The 23,905-nt window shown below is 40.2% G+C and overlaps 1 long non-coding RNA gene across 1 annotated transcript in view; it reads right to left on the bottom strand.

The window, feature by feature from the left end:
- Window positions 1–22,523, bottom strand: part of Gm35101 — a 31,248-nt gene extending 8,725 nt beyond the window's left edge. The window contains exons 1-4 of the long non-coding RNA XR_380741.2: window positions 22,445–22,523; window positions 13,580–13,776; window positions 7,514–7,712; window positions 5,091–5,220 (exon numbers count right to left, since the gene is read on the bottom strand). This is a non-coding gene — a long non-coding RNA (predicted gene, 35101). The remainder of the gene's footprint in view (window positions 1–5,090; window positions 5,221–7,513; window positions 7,713–13,579; window positions 13,777–22,444) is intronic.
- Between the last annotated feature and the right edge of the window lie 1,382 nt (window positions 22,524–23,905).

The raw sequence follows: 23,905 nt of genomic DNA, 5'->3' as shown, positions 1-23,905 counted from the left end.
CCCTGGGTGAGCCTCAGACATGAAAGAGACTTATCATCCCCTCCTCTTGGAAAGCCAGCACTCAGAATAACCACTTAAAAGAGAACTGGCTACCGTTCATTTTCCAAAGGAGATCTCAGCACTGGGCTACATTTTCAGTTGAGGTGCCTGACCCCCAAACTCTGAGGAATTATTCAGGATCGGTGAAAGAAGGTAGAGAGTGAAATAAAGCAAGAGATGTCTGAGGTAGAGAGAGAGGCTCTACGCCCTGCCCAAGTCCTGTGACCTTCTACAATCCTGCAGCTCAGGAGAAGCTTCCTGGGGCAGCAAGAAATCAAAGAATAAGAAAAATAAAAGTGGGAGCAAAGGTGGAAAGAGAACTAGAGAGAAAAACTAGAAATGAAATTATTGCAGAAGAGTAAAAAAAGATTCAAAGGGAAAGAGGGAAGAAAAATAAGAGATCTTGGAAAAGAGTTCAATGTGCCAACAACTTATCCAGGCATTTAGCACCCAAACTAGTATTGGAAATGTATTAAATGTGGGGGAACAAAGATACATGGGACCTACTCCAACCCTTAACAATTCGCGCTTTACAGAGATACATTACATAAATGCACAGCGCTTAGCTATAACTAATGTAAAATTGTTACTCTCGGTCATATCTCTTTCTTTTCATCCCTTAAATGCAGCGAGCTGGATCTCCCAGAAAGCCCTCTGTATTTGCTATTTATCCCACGTGATGCACCATTTCTGATTACCATGGCACGTCTGGCTGCCTCTGAGGATTGATGTCTCATCTGCAACCAGCTGAGATGAAGCGGTATATTGATTCATTCCATGCATCACCTCCAAACATCATTCTGACTAACTGGCATTAAATTATTATTTTTTCTTTATAAGGTTCAAATCTCCCATCTTCCTTTCAGATACTTTGAGGGACGGGAAAGCATGGATGCTACTGAGGACCTGTGAATGTTTGTCAGTTACTAGACTGACAGATCCTTATGTTTTATAAAAGAGGTAGGCGCGCATGCCACAGCAAGAAAGGCATCTCAGAAGAGGCCATGTTTGTTGTTAATATTGAACATCTATGGCTGAATAGGTTTTCACTTCAACAGACAGGCAGGCAGGCAGACAAAACATGCTCCCTCCTCCTGGTTCTGCATTTTACTCAGTACAGCCCCAGTGCAGACAAAGAAAGGAGAACTGAGCAGCCACGGTAGAGTGCCTAAAGCCCTGCTTTCAAATCTAGAGTTTTTTAGGGTAAATTGTGGTTCCTACGTGCATAACTGGGTCACTTTAGGCAAGTTACCCATACTCCCACATTCCAGTGCCCTCATCTGTCAAACAACATTCTTGGGACAGCTACTGCAGTCAGCATACACAAATTCTTCCGAAGCATTTAGATACTCAAATTATACTTCAGGATTGGCATGTGGAGAGGAGGGGAAAAAAAGGAATGTTAGCATTGTGACAACCTATTTTCATTTTAAATGCTGTGTAGCCTAAGTAGTTGGATCTGTGCAGGCCCTTTGTGAGGACGGTGCTAGGAAAATTGTTGTTTTCAGATAAAGAAACAGAGAAAGATGTTATGAACTTGGCACAAAGCCCTACAGCAGTTAGGAGTTGGGCTGGAGTCTAACTCCGGGATGTCCGACATATCCATCTTGACTCCATCCATCCATCCATCACACTATGCCTTCTTGTTGAACATCTAATCCTCAGAGAGCTTCTTGGAGAAAAGAAATAAAGAACTAAATAAATGACTTAACTATGGATCCTAGGGGTATTGATCACTCAATAATGGTGTATGTTCATTTTTTTCTTAATTTCAGAATAATCAGGCTATAATTAGGATAGATCAATATTTAGAAAACCCAGATTCTGCGGATTTCCTGCCAGCGTCAGGAGAACCTGGAGAAGACAGTTAGCAAGCTTATCAGCAATAATTGGCTGCTTGAATTACTGCTGACCAGGAAGGTGAAAGGTGAAATTGCCACACTCGCTTGACCTTGATCTCTGGTGGGAGTACCAAGGGCCTCCTGCGCATCAATCACTGCCCAGCTGCACCTCTCAACTAATTAATTTTAAAATGATCTAAGTCAATTAATTATGAAGCAATGGTTTGTCACCTCCAGCTGCCCATGGATCTAAATTACCAACTGCAGCTAATTAGTTAGCTTACTCTATTTCTTCAAAACACATTGTGTATTTACTCGTGAATAACAACTCATGACTCAGTCTCTAAAGAACTGTGGACCTAGTTTTTCTGTGGGCATTCAATATTTAAACATCAGAAAGCCCTTTTGACGAGGCAACTTGGCCAAGACTTCCATAATGGAATATGATGAATGCTTTTTAAATCTGTGTAAAGCCAACTAAAATCCCAGTGATGTGGTACAATCAAAAAACCCCTGATCTTGTGGAAGCTAACATCAAAGCTGAAATATGGAGGTGTGGACTCCATTTATCCCATGCAAAGAGTTAAGAACATACATATGTGTTCTCATTTATAAGGAGCTGTCATTTTGCTGTGTCTCGTCTGTCCCACCCATTTGTCTTAAGAGGAAAGGTTAGCCCTACACATATGTAGCAAAGGTGCAACTTGGTCTTCATGGGAGTCCCCTAACAACTGAAGCAAGACCTGTCCCTGACTCTGTTGCCTGCCTTTGAATCTCTTTCCCCTGACTGGGCTGCCTTGTCTGGCCTCAGTGGAAGAGGATGTACCTAGTCCTGTTGTTTGATGCACTAGTTGGTACCCATGGCACCAACCCTAAAGAGAAGGGAGGGGGGAAGGGGCATGTGAGGGTGGAACTGGGAGGAGAGGGGGGGGGGTGTTGCGATTGGGACATAAAGTGACTAAATAAATAAATGAATAAAAAGAAAGGAAAAGGAAAGGTGTCCCTCATATTCAAGGCCAAAAGCTTTAATCTCCCCCTCCTCCTACTTGCCCTGAAACTTTGCTGCATAAACAACTCCCTGTTTTCTTGTGTCTTATCAAGATAGCTGGCTATCTTGGCCCTTTCTCAGTCTCCAAACACTTGGGTATCCTCCTGCTGACAGCCACTGCTCCCTAAACCTGACAAGGCCCAAGGCTGCTGCTATTCAACAGCTGAGCTAGCCAGCCCTGCCATCTCTTCATGCGGAGGAGAGGCTCAAGCTTTGTGTCCACTCCTTAATCACCACAAAACCTTGCTTAGAAGATAAACTGCTTACACTCTACATGGATTTAGTGGTAGAGTGTAATCGACTCGGTTACTTTGCACAGTAAATACTAACTGTTGTCCTTGTCGGAGAGCAGGGGTGCGTCATGGTATTTGAGGACAAAGTCTCCCAAATCGAATGAGATACAAAGCTCAAATTCTTTTCTGCTCTGCTTCTTTCTAGTTGTGTAGATTTGAGCAGTGTACTTGATTTTTTTTTTAAAGAAGTTTGGCTTCTTAAGTAGACACCATAATCAAACCATACTTTGATAAAAGAAATTAAAGAGGGTGAAAGAGGTTAAGTTGCTTCAAATTCTATGTTCAGGGCATAGCAACTATTTAGATGATCTCCTTTGTTATAATTTTAGAATGCTTCTAATATGATGCTTTTTTTTCTTTGTTTCTTGTGGTACTGGTGATAGTCAAAGACACTCTTTTATTGCAGAGTAACGCTACAAATAGACATTTTTAATTTGTTCCCTTCCAATAGACACAACTCCTCGATGAGAAAACTCCATTTGCTTGCTGGTTTATTTGTTTGTTCATTTGCTTGCTTGTTTGTTTATGTAGTGTGGAGCATCAGACATGAGGCCTGCTACATGCTCAGTATTTGCTCAGTCTTCTACCACTGAGTTAAACCTGCAGTTTAGATATTTTATTCTTGGGAAGAGTTCAGTAGATACTCAAGAAGTAACTATTACACAAGATGGAATAGTTCCCTTCATAGTAATAGGCAGATACACTCTGCACCTACAACTCACAATCTCATTCACCTTCTAGGTACAGTTTGATGCAAATGCCATTCTGAAAGGATGACAGCTGGCATAGGAAACGATATCTCTTCATGAATCCATCATCCATCTTCCATTGAGACTGGAATAAATCTGCTGCTGTTTGGGAAGGGGTGTTTGTTTTGCACTTGAAATGTCATGTCTTCCAGCTGTTATAGAAGACAAAATGCAGCTTGCTTAACCAAGCCCTTAACTGAGACGACTAGGTGACAATGTTAATATTTTTCATAAGATAATAATATCTCCCTTGAGAGATAATTAGAAATCGCATGCTTTTTGTTGTTGTTGTTGTTGTTGTTTTATTTGGTTGGTTGGTTGGTTGGTTGGTTTTGGGTTTTTGGGGGGTGGTTGTTTTTTGGTTTTTGGTTTGTTTTTTTTTGTTTTTTTTTTTTTTTTTACTTTTAAATCACACCTCCGTGACATATTTATAATCTTTCAGGACTGATTGTTTTTTCCAAAGACAACCTTTCCCCAAAAATTTTTATAAGAGCTACAGGCACACACACACACCAGAATAATATTCCACTTTCAAGCAATTTTCAAATTTCAGAGCTCTGGAAAGGTAGAGTCACCTATAAGATAGGTTTAACTAACCTATGCCTAAAATAACTAAAGCTAAATAATCCTACAAATGTAAATATTTCCCCCATACCCTCCGATGGTGTAAGTACAAAGCAAAGCAGAAAGTGAAATAGACACCTGGGGAAGTAAAAAGAATGAAAGCTTTCAGGAAAATATGTATTCGGTTGGAAACAGCGGAGGTAGATAACAGGAGCTTTAAAATAAATGAAGAAGGCTAAGTAGCCAGCATGTATTCAAATGGAGTGTAAAAACGTTATTTTGATACAGATGGCAGCAGAAATAAGCTCCGAGAAAGGAAAAAAGCCGGTCCCATCAAAAGCTCTGCGGGTGTATTCTTGCTTTCTCCTGCTGCCTTGCTGCACATGCGCACAACAAAGAGAAACTGAAGCCAGTTATGAAATCATGGCAACCAGAAAAACTGCCATGGAAGGTACTTGTCCTCTTGGCACCTTCGCAGGATCTGAGAGGTCTCTCATTAGAGACAGGTCTGCTGCAGAATAATGAGCCAGCTCGTAGGGCTGAGAAAGGTTATTACCTCTTCCAATTGACATCTGCAGCTGTGAATCCTTAGGGTCTATGCTGGCCACGGACCCTCCTCTTGCTTCGGAAAGCTGGCACTGTTTAAACTATTTTTGTAGAATTCGCCCTCCATTAGCTCTGCCATGCTGGATATCGAGAGGGAAAAAAAAAACACTTTAATTTGAGGCTTCGTTAGGCGGTTGTTTTGACTCGTTTGCTCTATTGGATGCTGGGCATTTGTTGATCGACTAGGCCTATATAGAAAAGTGCCATGTCCCAACTAGAATGGGCGTGATTGTTTCCTCTGAGGTCAAGCCACGAAGCCATAGATGCTCAGCTAGAAAATATACTAATATATTTTCCCTGTTCTTACAAAGCCATTCATCCTTAGCAATAATACTGTTAAGCCTTTAATGGTGAGCTCAGGCAGAGTATCACACAGAGAAAACATCTCTATTGGCTCAAGAATATGTGCAAGAAAGCTAGAAGCTGACCCTTTCTAAAATATGGGTTTTCTTTTATAATTGTCACATGTACATTCTGTCTCTTTTCTTTTTATTGCCCTGATTTAAGCACAGACACTAAGAATGGTATATCTTTCTCCTACACTATGGGGCCTCACAATATTGTATCCTGTCTGTCTGCTCAACGGCAAGTAAAGGTGAGAGCAATGTTTTGTGAGAGAGAACGGTTTGTGGGAAGAGAGAAATCAGACATCGCTTCACTACCAAAGGACAGTTATGTTTTGTAGTGAATCCCACCACTCAGTGAGAGCCAACCTCCTGCCTCCAACTCCTTCTTCCAGTTCCTCAGCCAAAAGCTCCCCTCCCCACCCCCAAAATATCATACTATAGTTCTCCATTTCTCTGAGTCATGGAAACGGGAATGCTTTTAACTGGTCAATCTTTAATAGAATTTTTTTAAATTTCTCCTAATTTTAGATATATAAACACAATATCATTGTGTCATATTCAGAGCCCCAAATGTCATCTTTCTACCTTAGACTAATTCATGAAAAAGCAAAATTAGGAAGTTTCCAGGTAAGGTTGAATAGTACTCAAGGGAGAAACGTGTTCTACAAATCAGTAATGATCATGCCCACTAAAGAGAGCAAAAAGAGGGCCCAACCGGGGTGCCAGAATTCTCCACACTGGGGGGAAAATTGGCACCAACCACAAGCTGGAAAAAGATCTCTTCTATGTATAGTTCCTGTCCCCAAGGGTCACTCGTGGCCACACTTTGTCTCTGAAGACTGAGAACTGAATATTATTGGTTCTTGTGAATTATTTTGTCTTCCTTTATTGAAATTCAATGGAGTAAAAATAGCCACTGTCCATTCTCCCTTGCCTGCCAGCTCTACCTGGGCTGAGGTAGTGAGAAAGGACAGGAAAGGCTACTACAGATGTTGAAGAGAAGAAAGCCCTTTTGGAATGTGTTTGCATGACTCATAAAGAACAGCTATTCTTAGGTTTCCCGTCAGTGGAGATAAAACACTTTGTCCACTAATACAAGCTTCTACTTAAAATGGGAAGCCCAGGACCATTCAAAGCTAGATCCCAATAATAGGCTCTCATTACAGTACCTGTCCCAAATGCCTGGAGTTACATTGTATCATTCTACAATATAGGCTTACATTCTAGGCAAGCCTAGAACCCATTGCAAAATCTTACTAGCTTGGTGGTTTAATTTTTTAAGGTAGAACCACCTGGTTTTTAAAAAAATAAAACTGCCCAATGCAGTAATAGCTATTTTAATTCATATATAAGAATTGTCCATTTGTTTATCACACATGCTGTGGTTTAAAATGCTATGCCACCTAGAAAACCAAACACTGTTTATGGTTGCCTTTATAGAATTAGACATATAATAAAACTAAAACCTAATACCAATTATCTTTTGGATAAATTCACTCCCCCTCAACACCAACAAGGCAATAATATACTGAAACAGTTTACTCAAGGATTGCTCTGTACTTTGATGAATTAAACAACGCGAGTACTAGACAATTTTTTAAAGAAAAACACTGAAAGAAATTTTTTTAAAAGAATGAAAACAAATCCTCTGGACAGGGAGATAATACAGTGGGTTAGAGTATTTCCTATGAAAAGCCATGTCTGTATATGCTCGAGAGAACCCCAGTTCCTTGGGAAGGCAGAGACAAGAGGATCCTAAGAGCTTGCTGGTCAAGTAGCCTAGTCAAAAAAGACAAGTTTCAGGTTGAGTAAGAGACCCTTGTTCAAGGAGGCTGAGAACAATAAACCAAGATGCCTAATGCTTTGTTCTGGCCTTCACGTGTATGTATGTGTGTGTAAATAAACAACGTATGCCTGCTTATACAGAGATATACACAGTATCACACACACACACACACACACACACACACACACACACACACCAAGGCCCCACAACACCCATGTATCATTTCTTAACCTTCCTCACCTGTTATGTCACCTGGCATATCTCGGAGGTTTTCCGTGATCACTTCTTTTCGTGATCCTCAGGTCTGCTTTGGCGATAACATCCTACCACTCTGCCGTTCTGTATCTGTCCATCAAGGACTTCTAACGAGCTAGGGATGTAATATAGCAGATGCTAGAATGATTGGAAGCATTCGGGAGACTTTCGTTTAATACCAGCACTGGAAAATAAAACATAAATAAATAAAACTACAATTTGCAAACTTTCACGATGGTTTATCTCTTGAGATTCAGGATCTACGTGTTTATATTGAAGATTTGGAGTCACTGTAGTGAAATGTCCACGTGAAGTTTTATTTTTGTCTTTCAGTAAAAGGTTATGCGTTTGTTGTATGCTGATACATTGTATTACGCATATTTCTAGGAACTTACAGTGTCCTAAGGGATAAGCAGTGTGTTCTCACTGTTGCTGTGCTTCCTTGTTGTCTCTGCTTCAAAGGCTAAGTGCTTTAACATTTTATCTGGCAATTTTATGGATCTTTATGTTAAAACTAATACTTTTCCTTTCCATGTAGTCATTATGTTCTGTCTCCTTTGCTTTCCTTGCTGTTCTCCAAACCTGACCACTGCCTAGCAGCTACGCTGCCAGTCCTATTTGCATTATTAGAGGAAGCAATTACAATACTCTATAAAATTTTTTCTGATTACTATGCCTAGGTAGGTTCTCGTTTTGCTGATATTTGAGCTGTTTTTTAATCAGTAATCAATGATGAATTAATTTTTTTACATTATTTATCTCATCTTACATGTATGAGTGCTTTGCCTCTGTGTATACCTGTGTGTCACGAGCTTACCTGGTGCCTCCAGGAGTCAGAAGAATATCAGATGCCTTTGAGCTAGAGTGACAGACTGTTAGTTGTAAGCCACCACTTAAGCTGGGAATTGAACTTGGGTTCTTCACAAAAGCAACTCAGTTGCTGAGCCATTACTCAGGTTCCAACCAATGTTGAGCTTTATCCAAAGCTTTAATACACCCATGGAGATCATTTGTACCTCTCTCACTTAACTCTGTTATGTTCAAAACCACTGGAGTATTGTTCTAAGACGTGTGTTGCTCGAGTGAGCCTAAACTGTAAATGATACACAGTTTCTATTCTCTACAACATTTCTTTTATAATCAATGCATTTATTTCTTCAAACTTTTGTAACATTTGCCCATGGAATTGTCTGGCTCTCCTCTTTCAACTTCCTGAATCTTATGTTTTTATATTAATCGGTGTCTTTAAGGTAACAAAGTAACAATCACGGATTCATATTCTTTCTGAGTAGTTGGAACTGCCCTCCTAGTGATACAGATTCCTCTACATTGTCCACTGTTTCCCATTAAATTCTTCATATGATTTTCTTGCAATATTGGCCATATCCCTGGTTAGAAACTCCTTTTTTATTTTGAACATATTTTAACAGTTTGCCAATTATTTCTCATCTTTATTGATTCTTTTTAAAATGATTTAGTCAAGTTAACATCTTTCATATGCTTGCTCTCTAAGCAACCTCTACTAAGGTTATTTCTACTATTTTTAATTTTTTCTTTCCTTTTAGAGGGTAACATATTTTTCTTCAGGTGGTGAAGATGGGCAGGGATAGAGAACTACATTTTGTTATTTGTGGTTATCTATGTAACCTTTCTTTATAAAAATTTTTGTAATTCTATGCTGATAATTTCATCCTAAACAGTGTAAATTGGTTTGGATAATGGAATGTGAGCCAAAGGGACAAGGCGCCAGATCGCTTCCCTTCAATCAGGGCTGACTCATTAAGAGACATGAATTGGAAGTACAGGTGTGGGATTTTTAGCCTGAGTCATAAGATGGAAAGATATCAGAGCAGAGATCACCTCCCTCAAAGCCTCTGGCACAATGGTTCTCTCATCCTTCCTAATGCTTTAATACAGTTCCTCAGGTTGTGGGGACCCCTTACCATAAATTATTTTCATTTTTACTTCATAACTGTAATTTTGCTACAGTTATGAGTCAAAATGTAAATATCTTGTTTTCTGGTGATCTTTCAGGTTGAGAGTCTCCGCTCTAACAGAACAGTGGGTGCTCCAAAGCTCTGTTACATAAGCAAGAAAGACTGACTAAACTTTTGAGCTCATTTGTTATTATAGCAAAGATATTGGTATCTCAGAGGGAGATACAGTTGAACATAACAAACAATTGAAAACATGACTGCTGACACTGAGGACGATACAAGTTGTATATTATTTCCAGAGGCTGGGAAAATGGTGGCCTGTGGCCCAGTGTGGCGCGATGTTTAGTAAACTAACACCTGCATTGCCTTGAAAGGGAGATATTTTATCTACTTACTAAGGGAGGGCTTCAGAAGCAGTCGCCAAACAGAATGTTACCATCTACTTGTTTATTGCTATCCTCTGACCCCTGAATTGTCAGAGGAGCTCAGAAAAGTGCTAGACTGTGGTGTGATCAGGGAAAAGAGACATTAGAGTAACCAGGAGTTTTAAGGATTACAGAGATGAAAGGAGAACCGTTTGTATTTATTAAAAGTAAAAAAAAAAAAAAAAAAAAAAAAAGCTAAATGCTTCAACAAAGATGTCCAGGTTAAGGTATGCCTATAGTCACTATAACAATACTCATGGCAGCCAAGAAATGGGACCTATATAAGTATCTATTGCCTGATGAATGGATAAAAATATATATATAGAACTGTCACCAACCACATGTCCCTTCTGCATTGAATCCAACATGTCCAGCCAGCCAGATCTTCCACATCTTTCTCCAGGGTCTAGCCTCATAGGCTTCTTGGTTCTCCCCATCCACACCCTCTTCCTGAATCATTAGGTCTGGCTTGGGTCTCATATCCAGTGTTCTGCTTTGTCCAGCCACCCATATCTGTGGAGCAACCAATTTCTAGGCTTCTTCCAGGACTTCATCTCCATCCCGCTGCCCACAGGCCTCTCACATGTCTCCTCCAAGCTTTCCACCAAGCTAGATCTCCCTCAACACTCAAGACTTAGACCAAGTGGCATATGCTCTACACCAGCCCAATCCCATCTGTCTACGTAATTTCATTCTATGTGAGCTATTTCCCATCTCTTGGCCCACCCACCAAAGCATCCTCTCTTCTGCCAGTACCTGTTCTGCCCATATCAAATTTAGAGGTAAGAAAAAACATTTCACATGTCCAGATCTCATTGCAAAAAATATAAACAATATGAAAGATCAAGCCAGCATCTCCTTTCCAAAACCTACTGGAATTGTAGAAATGTTTAACAATAAGAACTAAATCAACCTCATGAAATATAACATAAAAGACAGTTATAAAGTTCATGAAAGAATTCAAGAAGTCTAAAGAAGACACACAGACATATCCAGATTAATGAAATTAAGGAGAAAGAATTACTTAAGGAGAATAAATTTCTCAGTGATGAAACTGCCCAAAAGAAGATGATAAAAATGATGAAGGCAATTCAGGACTTGAGAATGGGATTTAATAAGGAGATAAAATCATTATAGAAGACTCAAGCTGAAATGATGGTGAGATTTAAAGACCTAATAACCCAACAAGAACACCTAAAGGAAAGTCTTATAAGTAGAATAAATTAAACAGAAGGTCAAATGTCAGGTCTTAAGAATAAAAATAGAAGATCTCAGCCAAGTAAGAAGGAATACAAAAAAATTTAAAGCCACAGTAAAGGAACATATAGAAAATGTGAAACATCATAATAAAACCAAACCTTTGAAATATAAAACATAGGAAGGGATGATACTTCATCATAATCAAAGAAACATTTAACCAAGAAGACATTACCATCCTAAACATATTTGTACCAAATTCTGGTGCACCCAATTATTTATATATATATATATATATATATATATATATATATATATATATATATACACAGATTAGTAATGATCTACTACACTTGGTGATTTCAACATTCCACTTTCTCCAACAGACAGATCACGTGGAAAAAAATGAACAGAACCATCAGAATTAATTAATATTATACATCAAATGGACTTAACAATTATCTATAGAATATTTTACCCCAAATCAAAGAATGTATAATCTATCCAGCAGTACACAGACACTTTTATGAATGAGAGCAGGCCTAGGGACACAAAGCACAGCTTTCGAATTGAAAAAGATGAAAATCACTCCTTTGTACCCTATCTAACCACACTGCAGTAAAACTTAAAATTGACAGCAAGCAAATCTCTAGGAAATACACAAGCCTATGGAGATTAAACAACTCACTGCCAAAAGATGACGAGATCAAGGAAGAAATTAAGAAAAAAAAAACCAAAACTTTTCCTAGAGTTAAATGAAAACACAACAAACACAGCCTGTGGGCTGCATGGAAAGCAGGCCTGTGAGGAGAAGCTCTAAGTGCCTACATTAAACAGTCAGAAAGAGCACAGATAAATGACTGAGTGATACCACGGAGAAATTTAGAAAAACAAGAACAAGTACATACAGAGGTCAAAAGGGAGTTGAATCCCCAAGAACTGGCGCTACATGGTTGTGAGAACCATGTGGGTGCTGGCCATTAGACTCAGATCTGTTAGAAAAGCAACAAGTTCCCTTAGCCACTGAGCCAACTCTCTAGCCCCATGATATCTAACTTTCTCATAGTTTTGCGAAAAAATATGTGTGTATCATACCAGTGAAATTCATTGACACTACCTTTAGCACCCAATCAGCATCAATTTTAATGAGTTTCACAAGTACAGTAGAAAGGAAGACTGTACCTTTCCGTTTTTTATAGGCACTACTCAGTGTCTATTAGACATAGGACATTGGTTATGATATTTGTATCTCTTTATCTTTTATTTTCCTTCATGGCACCTTATAAAGGAACTACAATGATGCGTGTGTAGTGGATGCCTTGTCTGTGGCCCCACTGTGTACTAGCACATCCACAGAACTGACTATTTAAGCTAGAAAATGTTGCCCGTGTTTACTCTTTAAGTGGGTTTGCTTTTTGTTTCGGATTTTTTTTTTTTGGTTGTTTTCTTTCTTTTTCTTGGGTCCTCTTTGCCTTTCCTGGATACCTGGTTGTGATTGGAAAAGTCTCTTCCTTTGCATGAAGTGCTGAAAACACTTGAGCCTTGAGTATTATAATATATCTCAGGACTTGTGCCATAGGCCTCTAATTCTAGCCACTTCAGAGGCTGAGGCAGGAGGACTGCAAGTTCAAAGCCTGTGTAGGCAACAGAGTGAATTCAAAGTCACCTTGAGGCAAGATCTAGTCTTAAACAAACAAAAGACTGACAGTGGTAGAAAATCTCCAGGTTGCATGAGGTTATGAGGCTTTAGGTTCAAAGCTCATTACTGAAAAAAAAATTTTTCAGTTTTTTGACATTTTTTCTCTAATAATGCTTTTCCTTTAAATATTTTCTTATATTAAAATCACTCTTTGTGTTTCTTCTGCTTTCTGTTTTTAATTTCTTTTCAGTTGTTTTAGTTTAAATTCTTCTGCTCCTAAGCACTATCTGTCTTTTCTGTGTATGGGGAAGGCACTCCCTTCTTTAAAGTGTGTGCTAAATCTTCAAACAGATGTATAAAGACCCTCTTTACATGGATCAAGCATTTCTTAAAATAACTAACACATTCTATGGGTCTCTATGTCCAATTTTATATTATGTAATTACCTTGCATTTATTAATGTTGTTTCTTTTACTCTCTGGATAAACTAAATCCTTTGACATTTCATTTTTCTTGTTTTGTTTTGTTTTGTTTTTTGAAGTTGCAGGATCTTATTTATATGTTGGAAAATAAATGTTGACTTTTCAAAGTCTAAAGATACTACTTTTATTCTTGGACTGAATATTATAAGGACCTTGCTTCTTATTTTAATTAAAGTTTATGTTTCATTCATCAATATTGCTCAGTAATTTTAGTAGGGTAACAAAGATAATGGCCACACTCTTTAGAGGCTACCCAATCTAATTTTAACATCTTACTCATGCCTCAGTGTTATACAGGTTAGGTAGCTCTGTCTGATAATCAAACACACACCATAGTGTCTGAGTTACCCAGGACTCATCTGTAAACTTACCTGCTTGTGACTTGACCTCTAAGCACATAGATGGAAGAGAGAAAATGTGGCTTCAAGTCTGTCCCACTTGTCTGGGTCCTCCTGAAGAGCTCCACTTCTGCTCGTTTCCCTTGGTGAGAACTCAGCCTTGGGTCCTGATGCACTGCCTTGCTCAGATGCAGGGAGGAGTGGAACTGTGCTTCCACTGAGGGCCAGCACTGTTCAGTCATGGGAAATATTGCACATATTTACTCTTTTACTGCTTTCTATTCTTTTTCTTTATCTGTTTTCTTTATATTTGTAAAATTCTCTCCAGCGCGCGCTCTCTCTCTCTCCTCTCTCCCCTCTCCCCTCTCCCCTCTCCCCTCTCCCTCTCCCTCTCCCTCTCCCTCTCCCTCCCCCTCCCCCTCTCCCTCTCCCTCTCCCTCTCCCTCTCCCTCTCCCTCTCCCTCTCCCTCTCCCTCTCCCTCTCCCTCTCCCTCTCCCTCTCTCTCTCTCTCTGCCTAAAGAACAGCCTGTGGAATGCTGAGGGTCTAATGACAGCACTTGACTTTTATTTGCCAAAATGCCTTTTTGTCTAGGGATATAAGTTGACCAGATACTTTCTGGGTGTGTTGGGGGATGGTTGGCTTTTGCTTTTACAAAGGATGGCACTTTGACTTTCTGCTGCCTTCACTATGGTTCCTGAGAAGCCCCTACCAAACTAGCATCACTATTGAGAGATTCTGTCTTCTCTCCAGAGATTTTCAAAATCCTTTTATTTTTAGTGTTCTTCTGTGATATGTTGATGGCTTTTTTTTTCCTTTTCAAATTTTCCTTTGTTACCTCTTTGATTCCATACTGTTTTTCTTTGATTCTTTCTTACCTGGATCTCTTAAAATATTTAATTTTGCTCCACTTCTATTTAAAAATTTCTTTTGTGCTTAAACATTTTTAAAATGTTTGAAATTCAGCTGAGCTGTCAGACCGGGAGGGAAAATGTCAGGTAGAGGAACCAATTAGGCAGCCAACAATGAAAGATAAGCCTGTGTGGGGACGACATAAGCAAGATTGAACTTTGGAGAAGTTCCTACCCTCCCTGCTCTGTTTTTTCCACAAAATGGTACTTGGCTGTTGTGGGCACTGGGGTTGCTTTTATTTTGATGCTAATTCTGCTTTCCTGTGGGGGGGGGGGCTGGGGGGGGATTGCAAAGGAGGAATGAGTCATGTACTCAGGTGACTTTGTGAACCATCCCCTAATGAATAAATGAGCCAATCACTGGGCGAGTAGGTGGGACTTCAAGGTTGGAGGGAGGAAGAGAGGAAGCAGGAGAAAGTTAGGTACTTTTTGGATGGGGATAGCATGAGGACAAGTAGCTACGCATGTGTCCCGGTTTCAATGGCAGATCCTTCAGGATTCGCCACTGGAGGATTTAGATTTAATAAGGCTTACAAGATTAGGATTTTAGGTCACCACCTGGGTTCCGGGACTCCGCAGGACCTAGGAAATTAGTCTGAACAGGTTAGAGGGTGCGCCAGAGAACCGGACAGCTTCTGGGCCAGGTGGAAGCACAGAGCCGCTGAGGCAGCACCCTTGGCGGGCCGCAGACAGCCGGCCACCGTCCGGACCAGAGGACAGGTGTCCGCCTGGCTTGGGAGGCGGCCTCAGCCTCAGCAGCAGCGGTCGCCATCTTGGTTCCAGGACTCCCTGGAACTTAGGAATTTTGTCTGCACAGGTGAGAGTCTGCACCACAGAAGCTGACAGCTTCTGGGAACTGCCAAAGCAACACAGCTTCCGAGAGAGGCCCTGTTTTGGGCCTTCTTCTTCAACCAGGAGGAGGTCCAAAAACAAGATATCTGCGCACCTTCCCTGTAAGAGAGCTTGCCAGCAGAGAGTGCTCTGAGCACTGAAACTCAGAGGAGAGAATCTGTCTCCCAGGTCTGCTGAGAGACGGTAACAGAATCACCAGAAGAACAATCTCTAAACAGAGTCAACTATAACTACTAACTCCAGAGATTACCAGATGGCGAAAGGTAAACGTAGGAATCCTACTAACAGGAACCAAGACCACTCACCATCATCAGAACCCAGCACTCCCACTTCGCCCAGTCCAGGGCACCCCAACACACCCGAAAACCTAGACCTAGACCTAGATTTAAAAGCATATCTCATGATGATGGTAGAGGACATCAAGAAGGACTTTAATAAATCACTTAAAGAAATACAGGAGAACACTGCTAAAGAGTTACAAGTCCTTAAAGAAAAACAGGAAAACACAATCAAACAGGTAGAAGTCCTTACAGAAAAAGAGGAAAAAACATACAAACAGGTGATGGAAATGAACAAAACCATACTAGACCTAAAAAGGGAAGTAGACACAATAAAGAAAACTCAAAGTGAGGCAACACTGGAGATAGAAACCCTAGGAAAGAAATCTGGAACCATAGATTTGAGCATCAGCAACAGAATACAAGAGATGGAAGAGAGAATCTCAGGTGCAGAAGATTCCATAGAGAACATCGGCACAACAATCAAAGAAAATGGAAAATGGAAAATCTCAGGTGCAGAAGATTCCATAGAGAACATCGGCACAACAATCAAAGAAAATGGAAAATCCTAACTCAAAATATCCAGGAAATCCAGGACACAATGAGAAGACCAAACCTACGGATAATAGGAGTGGATGAGAATGAAGATTTTCAACTCAAAGGACCAGCAAACATCTTCAACAAAATTATTGAAGAAAACTTCCCAAATATAAAGAAAGAGATACCTATGAACATACAAGAAGCCTACAGAACTCCAAATAGACTGGACCAGAAAAGAAATTCCTCCCGACACATAATAATGAGAACAACAAATGCACTAAATAAAGATAGAATACTAAAAGCGGTAAGAGAAAAAGGTCAAGTAACATACAAAGGCAAGCCTATCAGAATTACACCAGATTTTTCACCAGAGACTATGAAAGCCAGAAGAGCCTGGACAGATGTTATACAGACACTAAGAGAACACAAATTCCAGCCCAGGCTACTATACCCAGCCAAACTCTCAATTACCATAGATGGAGAAACCAAAGTATTCCACGACAAAACCAAATTCACACATTATCTCTCCACGAATCCAGCCCTTCAAAGGTTAATAACAGAAAAAAACCAATACAAGAACGGGAACAATGCCCTAGAAAAAACAAGAAGGTAATCCCTCAACAAACCTAAAAGAAGACAGCCACAAGAACAGAATGCCAACTTTAACAACAAAAATAACAGGAAGCAACAATTACTTTTCCTTAATATCTCTTAACATCAATGGTCTCAACTCCCCAATAAAAAGACATAGACTAACAAACTGGCTACACAAACAAGACCCAACATTTTGCTGTTTACAGGAGACACATCTCAGAGAAAAAGATAGACACTACCTCAGAATAAAAGGCTGGAAAACAAATTTCCAAGCAAATGGTATGAAGAAACAAGCTGGAGTAGCCATCCTAATATCTGATAAGATTGACTTCCAACCCAAAGTCATCAAAAAAGACAAGAAGGGGCACTTCGTTCTCATCAAAGGTAAAATCCTCCAAGAGGAACTCTCAATTCTGAATATCTATGCTCCAAATACAAGGGCAGCCACATTCATTAAAGAAAGTTTAGTAAAGCTCAAAGCATACATTGCACCTCACACAATAATAGTGGGAGACTTCAACACACCACTTTCACCAATGGACAGATCATGGAAACAGAAACTAAACAGGGACACACTGAAACTAACAGAAGTGATGAAACAAATGGATCTGACAGATATCTACAGAACATTTTATCCTAAAACAAAAGGATATACCTTCTTCTCAGCACCTCATGGTACCTTCTCCAAAATTGACCACATAATAGGTCACAAAACAGGCCTCAACAGATTCAAAAATATTGAAATTGTCCCATGTATCCTATCAGATCACCATGAACTAAGGCTGATCTTCAATAACAAAAAAAATAACAGAAAGCCAACACTCACGTGGAAACTGAACAACACTCTTCTCAATGATACCTTGGTCAAGGAAGGAATAAAGAAAGAAATTAAAGACTTTTTAGAGTTTAATGAAAATGAAGCCACAACGTACCCAAACCTTTGGGACACAATGAAAGCATTTCTAAGAGGGAAACTCATAGCTCTGAGTGCCTCCATGAAGAAATGGGAGAGAGCACATATTAGCAGCTTGACAACACATCTAAAAGCTCTAGAAAAAAAGGAAGCAAATTCACCCAAGAGGAGTAGACGGCAGGAAATAATCAAACTCAGGGGTGAAATCAACCAAGTGGAAACAAGAAGAACTATTCAAAGAATTAACCAAATGAGGAGTTGGTTCTTTGAGAAAATCAACAAGATAGATAAAACCTTAGCTAGACTCACTAGAGGGCACAGAGACAAAATCCTAATTAACAAAATCAGAACTGAAAAGGGAGACATAACAACAGATCCTGAAGAAATCCAAAACACCATCAGATCCTTCTACAAAAGGCTATACTCAACAAAACTGGAAAACCTGGACGAAATGGACAAATTTCTGAACAGATACCAGGTACCAAAGTTGAATCAGGATCAAGTTGACCTTCTAAATAGTCCCATATCCCCTAAAGAAATAGAAGCAGTTATAAATAGTCTCCCAGCCAAAAAAAGCCCAGGACCAGACGGGTTTAGTGCAGAGTTCTATCAGACCTTCAAAGAAGATCTAATTCCAGTTCTGCACAAACTTTTTCACAAGATAGAAGTAGAAAGTACTCTACCCAACTCATTTTATGAAGCCACTATTACTCTGATACCTAAACCACAGAAAGATCCAACAAAGATAGAGAACTTCAGACCAATTTCTCTTATGAATATCGATGCAAAAATCCTCAATAAAATTCTCGCTAACCGAATCCAAGAACACATTAAAGCAATCATCCATCCTGACCAAGTAGGTTTTATTCCAGGGATGCAGGGATGGTTTACTATACGAAAATCCATCAATGTAATCCACTATATAAACAAACTCAAAACAAAAACCACATGATCATCTCGTTAGATGCAGAAAAAGCATTTGACAAGATCCAACACCCATTCATGATAAAAGTTCTGGAAAGATCAGGAATTCAAGGTCCATACCTAAACATGATAAAAGCAATCTACAGCAAACCAGGAGCCAACATCAAAGTAAATGGAGAGAAGCTGGAAGCAATCCCACTAAAATCAGGGACTAGACAAGGCTGCCCACTTTCTCCCTACCTTTTCAACATAGTACTTGAAGTATTAGCCAGAGCAATTCGACAACAAAAGGAGATCAAGGGGATACAAATTGGAAAGGAGGAAGTCAAAATATCACTTTTTGCAGATGATATGATAGTATATATAAGTGACCCTAAAAATTCCACCAGAGAACTCCTAAACCTGATAAACAGCTTCGGTGAAGTAGCTGGATATAAAATTAACTCAAACAAGTCAATGGCCTTTCTCTACACAAAGAATAAACAGGCTGAGAAAGAAATTAGGGAAACAACACCCTTCTCAATAGTCACAAATAATATAAAATATCTCGGAGTGACTCTAAATAAGGAAGTGAAAGATCTGTATGATAAAAACTTCAAGTCTCTGAAGAAAGAAATTAAAGAAGATCTCAGAAGATGGAAAGATCTCCCATGCTCATGGATTGGCAGGATCAACATTGTAAAAATGGCTATCTTGCCAAAAGCAATCTACAGATTCAATGCAATCCCCATCAAAATTCCAACTCAATTCTTCAACGAATTAGAAGGAGCAATTTGCAAATTCATCTGGAATAACAAAAAACCTAGGATAGCAAAAACTCTTCTCAAGGATAAAAGAACCTCTGGTGGAATCACCATGCCTGACCTAAAGCTTTACTACAGAGCAATTGTGGTAAAAACTGCATGGTACTGGTATAGAGACAGACAAGTAGACCAATGGAATAGAATTGAAGACCCAGAAATGAACCCACACACCTATGGTCACTTGATCTTCGACAAGGGAGCTAAAACCATCCAGTGGAAGAAAGACAGCATTTTCAACAATTGGTGCTGGCACAACTGGTTGTTATCATGTAGAAGAATGCGAATCGATCCATACTTATCTCCTTGTACTAAGGTCAAATCTAAATGGATCAAAGAACTTCACATAAAACCAGAGACACTGAAACTTATAGAGGAGAAAGTGGGGAAAAGCCTTGAAGATATGGGCACAGGGGAAAAATTCCTGAACAGAACAGTAATGGCTTGTGCTGTAAGATCGAGAATTGACAAATGGGACCTAATGAAACTCCAAAGTTTCTGCAAGGCAAAAGACACCGTCAATAAGACAAAAAGACCACCAACAGATTGGGAAAGGATCTTTACCTATCCTAAATCAGATAGGGGACTAATATCCAACATATATAAAGAACTCAAGAAGGTGGACTTCAGAAAATCAAATAACCCCATTAAAAATGGGGCTCAGAACTGAACAAAGAATTCTCACCTGAGGAATACCGAATGGCAGAGAAGCACCTGAAAAAATGTTCAACATCCTTAATCATCAGGGAAATGCAAATCAAAACAACCCTGAGATTCCACCTCACACCAGTCAGAATGGCTAAGATCAAAAATTCAGGTGACAGCAGATGCTGACGAGGATGTGGAGAAAGAGGAACACTCCTCCATTGTTGGTGGGAGTGCAGGCTTGTACAACCACTCTGGAAATCAGTCTGGCGGTTCCTCAGAAAATTGGACATAGTACTACCGGAGGATCCAGCAATACCTCTCCTGGGCATATATCCAGAAGATGCCCCAACTGGTAAGAAGGACACATGCTCCACTATGTTCATAGCAGCCTTATTTATAATAGCCAGAAGCTGGAAAGAACCCAGATGCCCCTCAACAGAGGAATGGATACAGAAAATGTGGTACATCTACACAATGGAGTACTACTCAGCTATTAAAAAGAATGAATTTATGAAATTCCTAGCCAAATGGATGGACCTGGAGGGCATCATCCTGAGTGAGGTAACACATTCACAAAGGAACTCACACAATATGTACTCACTGATAAGTGGATATTAGCCCAAAACCTAGGATACCCAAGATATAAGATACAATTTCCTAAACACATGAAACTCAAGAAAAATGAAGACTGAAGTGTGGACACTATACCCCTCCTTAGAAGTGAGAACAAAACACCCTTGGAAGGAGTTACAGAGACAAAGTTTGGAGCTGAGATGAAAGGATGGACCATGTAGAGACTGCCTTATCCAGGGATCCACCCCATAATCAGCATCCAAACGCTGACACCATTGCATACACTAGCAAGATTTTATCGAAAGGACCCAGATGTAGCTGTCTCTTGTGAGACTATGCCGGGGCCTAGCAAACACAGAAGTGGATGCCCACAGTCAGCTAATGGATGGATCACAGGGCTCCCAATGGAGGAGCTAGAGAACGTACCCAAGGAGCTAAAGGGATCTGCAACCCTATAGGTGGATCAACATTATGAACTAACCAGTACCCCGGAGCTCTTGACTCTAGCTGCATATGTATCAAAGGATGGCCTAGTCGGCCATCACTGGAAAGAGAGGCCCATTGGACACACAAACTTTATATGCCCCAGAACAGGGGAACGCCAGGGCCAAAAAGGGGGAGTGGGCGGGTAGGGGAGTGGGGGTGGGTGGGTATGGGGGACTTTTGGTATAGCATTGGAAATGTAAATGAGCTAAATACTTAATAAAAAATGGAAAGAAAAAAAAAAGATTAGGATTTTAGTTGTTGTGCCCAGCGATTGAGTTACTGTTGTTTCTGAACTAACTTTGTGTTGTGTTTTCCTTCACAGCGTGGTTCATCTAGGTTCAAGAGAGAAAGTTACTGCAGCAAAGCATGTGGCTTTGCCTGAGGTGTACCACAAAGACCATGGGGGAGTTGAAGCACAGGGTTGCATAGTAGCCACGCACCAGTGGGAACTTAGCAAGCTGGGTAGAGACATTTGGGGAGCTGCAGGCCAGAGAGTCTCCATGAGATTAAAAAAAAAAAAAATAGGTCGGCCATTGCCCACCAGTGCATAGTCAGACAGCCCTCCGGGTCAGAGAATAGCAGGGACATAGCCCTGGAACGTGTCGTTCTTTTAAAATATTTCCTGCAACACATGGCTTCACATGAATCCGTACATCCCTGTTAAGGGAGCCTGGACTAAATGGCTTAAATGTTTATTTCAAGTTGCCTGCACCATGGAATTAGAAATGACGGTTGAGGTGCTATAAAGCATGGGGTCCTGTGACAGGGTAAAGAAGGCATGTTCAAACTTTCCCTCATCCCCACATAGGATATGGAAGGAGACATCTACTAATTCCTCAAACAGAGAGGTCTAAGAAAGGAGGAGCTGAGCCAGTTTGTGAATATGTGAATAAACATAATGGGCAAAGGGACCTGAGATTTGGATTTCAATCCCCTTCAGATCACAGTGTGCTGGATTTGTACCAGATCTGGTGTGAACAGGGCAGTGCTCCCCTAAAGGGCCATATAGATGGGTGTGAGTTAGATGTACTTAAAAGCCTGCATGCACTGATCCATGTGATTTCTCAAGTCCATTTTTAACCAGGAGCCAGACTTTCTAACAGTTGCATGTCTAAAACATGATATGTAGGTCTGATGTGCTCACTCCCTTTACCTCAGCCTTAGTCACAGTGTAGTCTCTCCTTGATCCGTTTTTGGACTAGTAAATCTTGGAGCTTCATTTGAGACTTGGATAGATTTGTTCCAATCGCCAAGAATTTGTTTTTGCCTCAACCTAGAACCTGCACCGCTTGAAAATAAAATTCTGAGATGAGTTTGGCAAACACAGCTTAGTCGCCGTGACTTCAAAACAAGCTCTGCAAAGAGTGAGGTGAGGCTTACAGTTCTGAGTGCCTGGGAGAACTGTTTCTCTCCACTCCAATACTTGAGGAAGTTGATTTCCTTTTCTTCCATATGGATTTCTTTCTAGATCATCTGGACAACATGGTATTTCAGGCTTCCAGTGCAATAAAGTTAAGGAAAGAAACACTGTTAGTTACACTGCCCCACTCCCATCCCAACCTCATTCAAGATCTACTTGTTCTTCTGCTCTGCATCAAACCTGTAAATTTAGATTCACTTGGGTTTTCAAATGTCTTCAAGGAAAAATCTCAGCTTTGCCTATGTTTCTTTGTATTCCCATGTATTCCCAGTTGTTCTAAGTTCTGGCTCAACATTATGTTTTTAAATCATATTGAGTGCATCTGACTGCATCCATTGGGTAATGTAGGGATAAACCCACAGCCCATCATAGTCGCGAGTGGAAGCATGAGTAGAGGACCTACTGTATCTCTGCCTGTACTGTGATGGTATCTGCCATTGGGTAGCCATTGCTACTGCATCTCTGCCTGCACTGTGATGGTATCCGCCATTGGGCTCAGAAGCTGCTAGTTCAGATGTGCACTCTGAACCAGTCTTCCCACACAGAGCATCAAAGTGTCTTCATTTCTTTCTCTTTAAGTCCTTGGTCTCTTTCACTTAGAGACACACAAGAAGGCTTCTTTAGACCATCCACTAAATATGGGGAACCATCACATTTACACATGTTTTTCCTGTTAGCTATGATCCTGGTATTTGTACTTATCTGCTCTTATCCAAATGGAAGAAAGAAAATTCTTATCAAAATGAAAATCTGGGAACAAACTGTCCAAGATTTTGATAATACTATTACCAAGTATGAATTGCTTATTCAATGTCTAAACCTTTCCCCATATCCCAATATTTTCTACTCTGAAGTCTGGATGAACTTCCGTGGGGAGAAAAAGGTCCCTACCCTGGCTCTGAGACTTTCTTTTTCCCTCCCTCAACCCCTCCCTCTGAAGGGAGAAACAGAAAAGGAAGAGAAAGGATGTCATTCTAAATCTCTTAATCAAGTAGGAATTTGTCAATTCTAGGTTGGGTTCTCTCTTTACTTAGATATGATGAACAATCAGGAATACTCTGAAACCAAAACATTCCTTTGCTGCAACTTTTAAGCTTACTCAGATGCTCATGTGCATCACGTGCATCCAAACTATGACTCCTTTCCTTTGTTTATCTAGTCTACTTAGTCTCTGAGCTTTTGATGGCAAAGATTATAATTGTTCACACCTACCGACATCCTTAGGATAACACATGCCTGATGGTACATGCTAGAATCACACCACCATTAAATAAGTAGGCAAATAAATTCACTGAAAAAACAACTTTGCGGTCTCAGAAGTCTGAGGGAAAGCATTTAGCGAAGTACAAATCTGGATGCTGAGGATGGCGAGGGGCTTGGAAAGAGAAGGAGTCAAAGATGTTGACGGTATACTATACTAT

This window comes from Mus musculus, chromosome 10 (assembly GCF_000001635.26).
Source record: "Mus musculus strain C57BL/6J chromosome 10, GRCm38.p6 C57BL/6J".
NCBI lineage: Eukaryota > Metazoa > Chordata > Mammalia > Rodentia > Muridae > Mus > Mus musculus.
The sequence above is the reverse complement of the archived record's forward strand: the minus strand, read 5'-3'. Positions and strand labels throughout refer to the sequence as shown.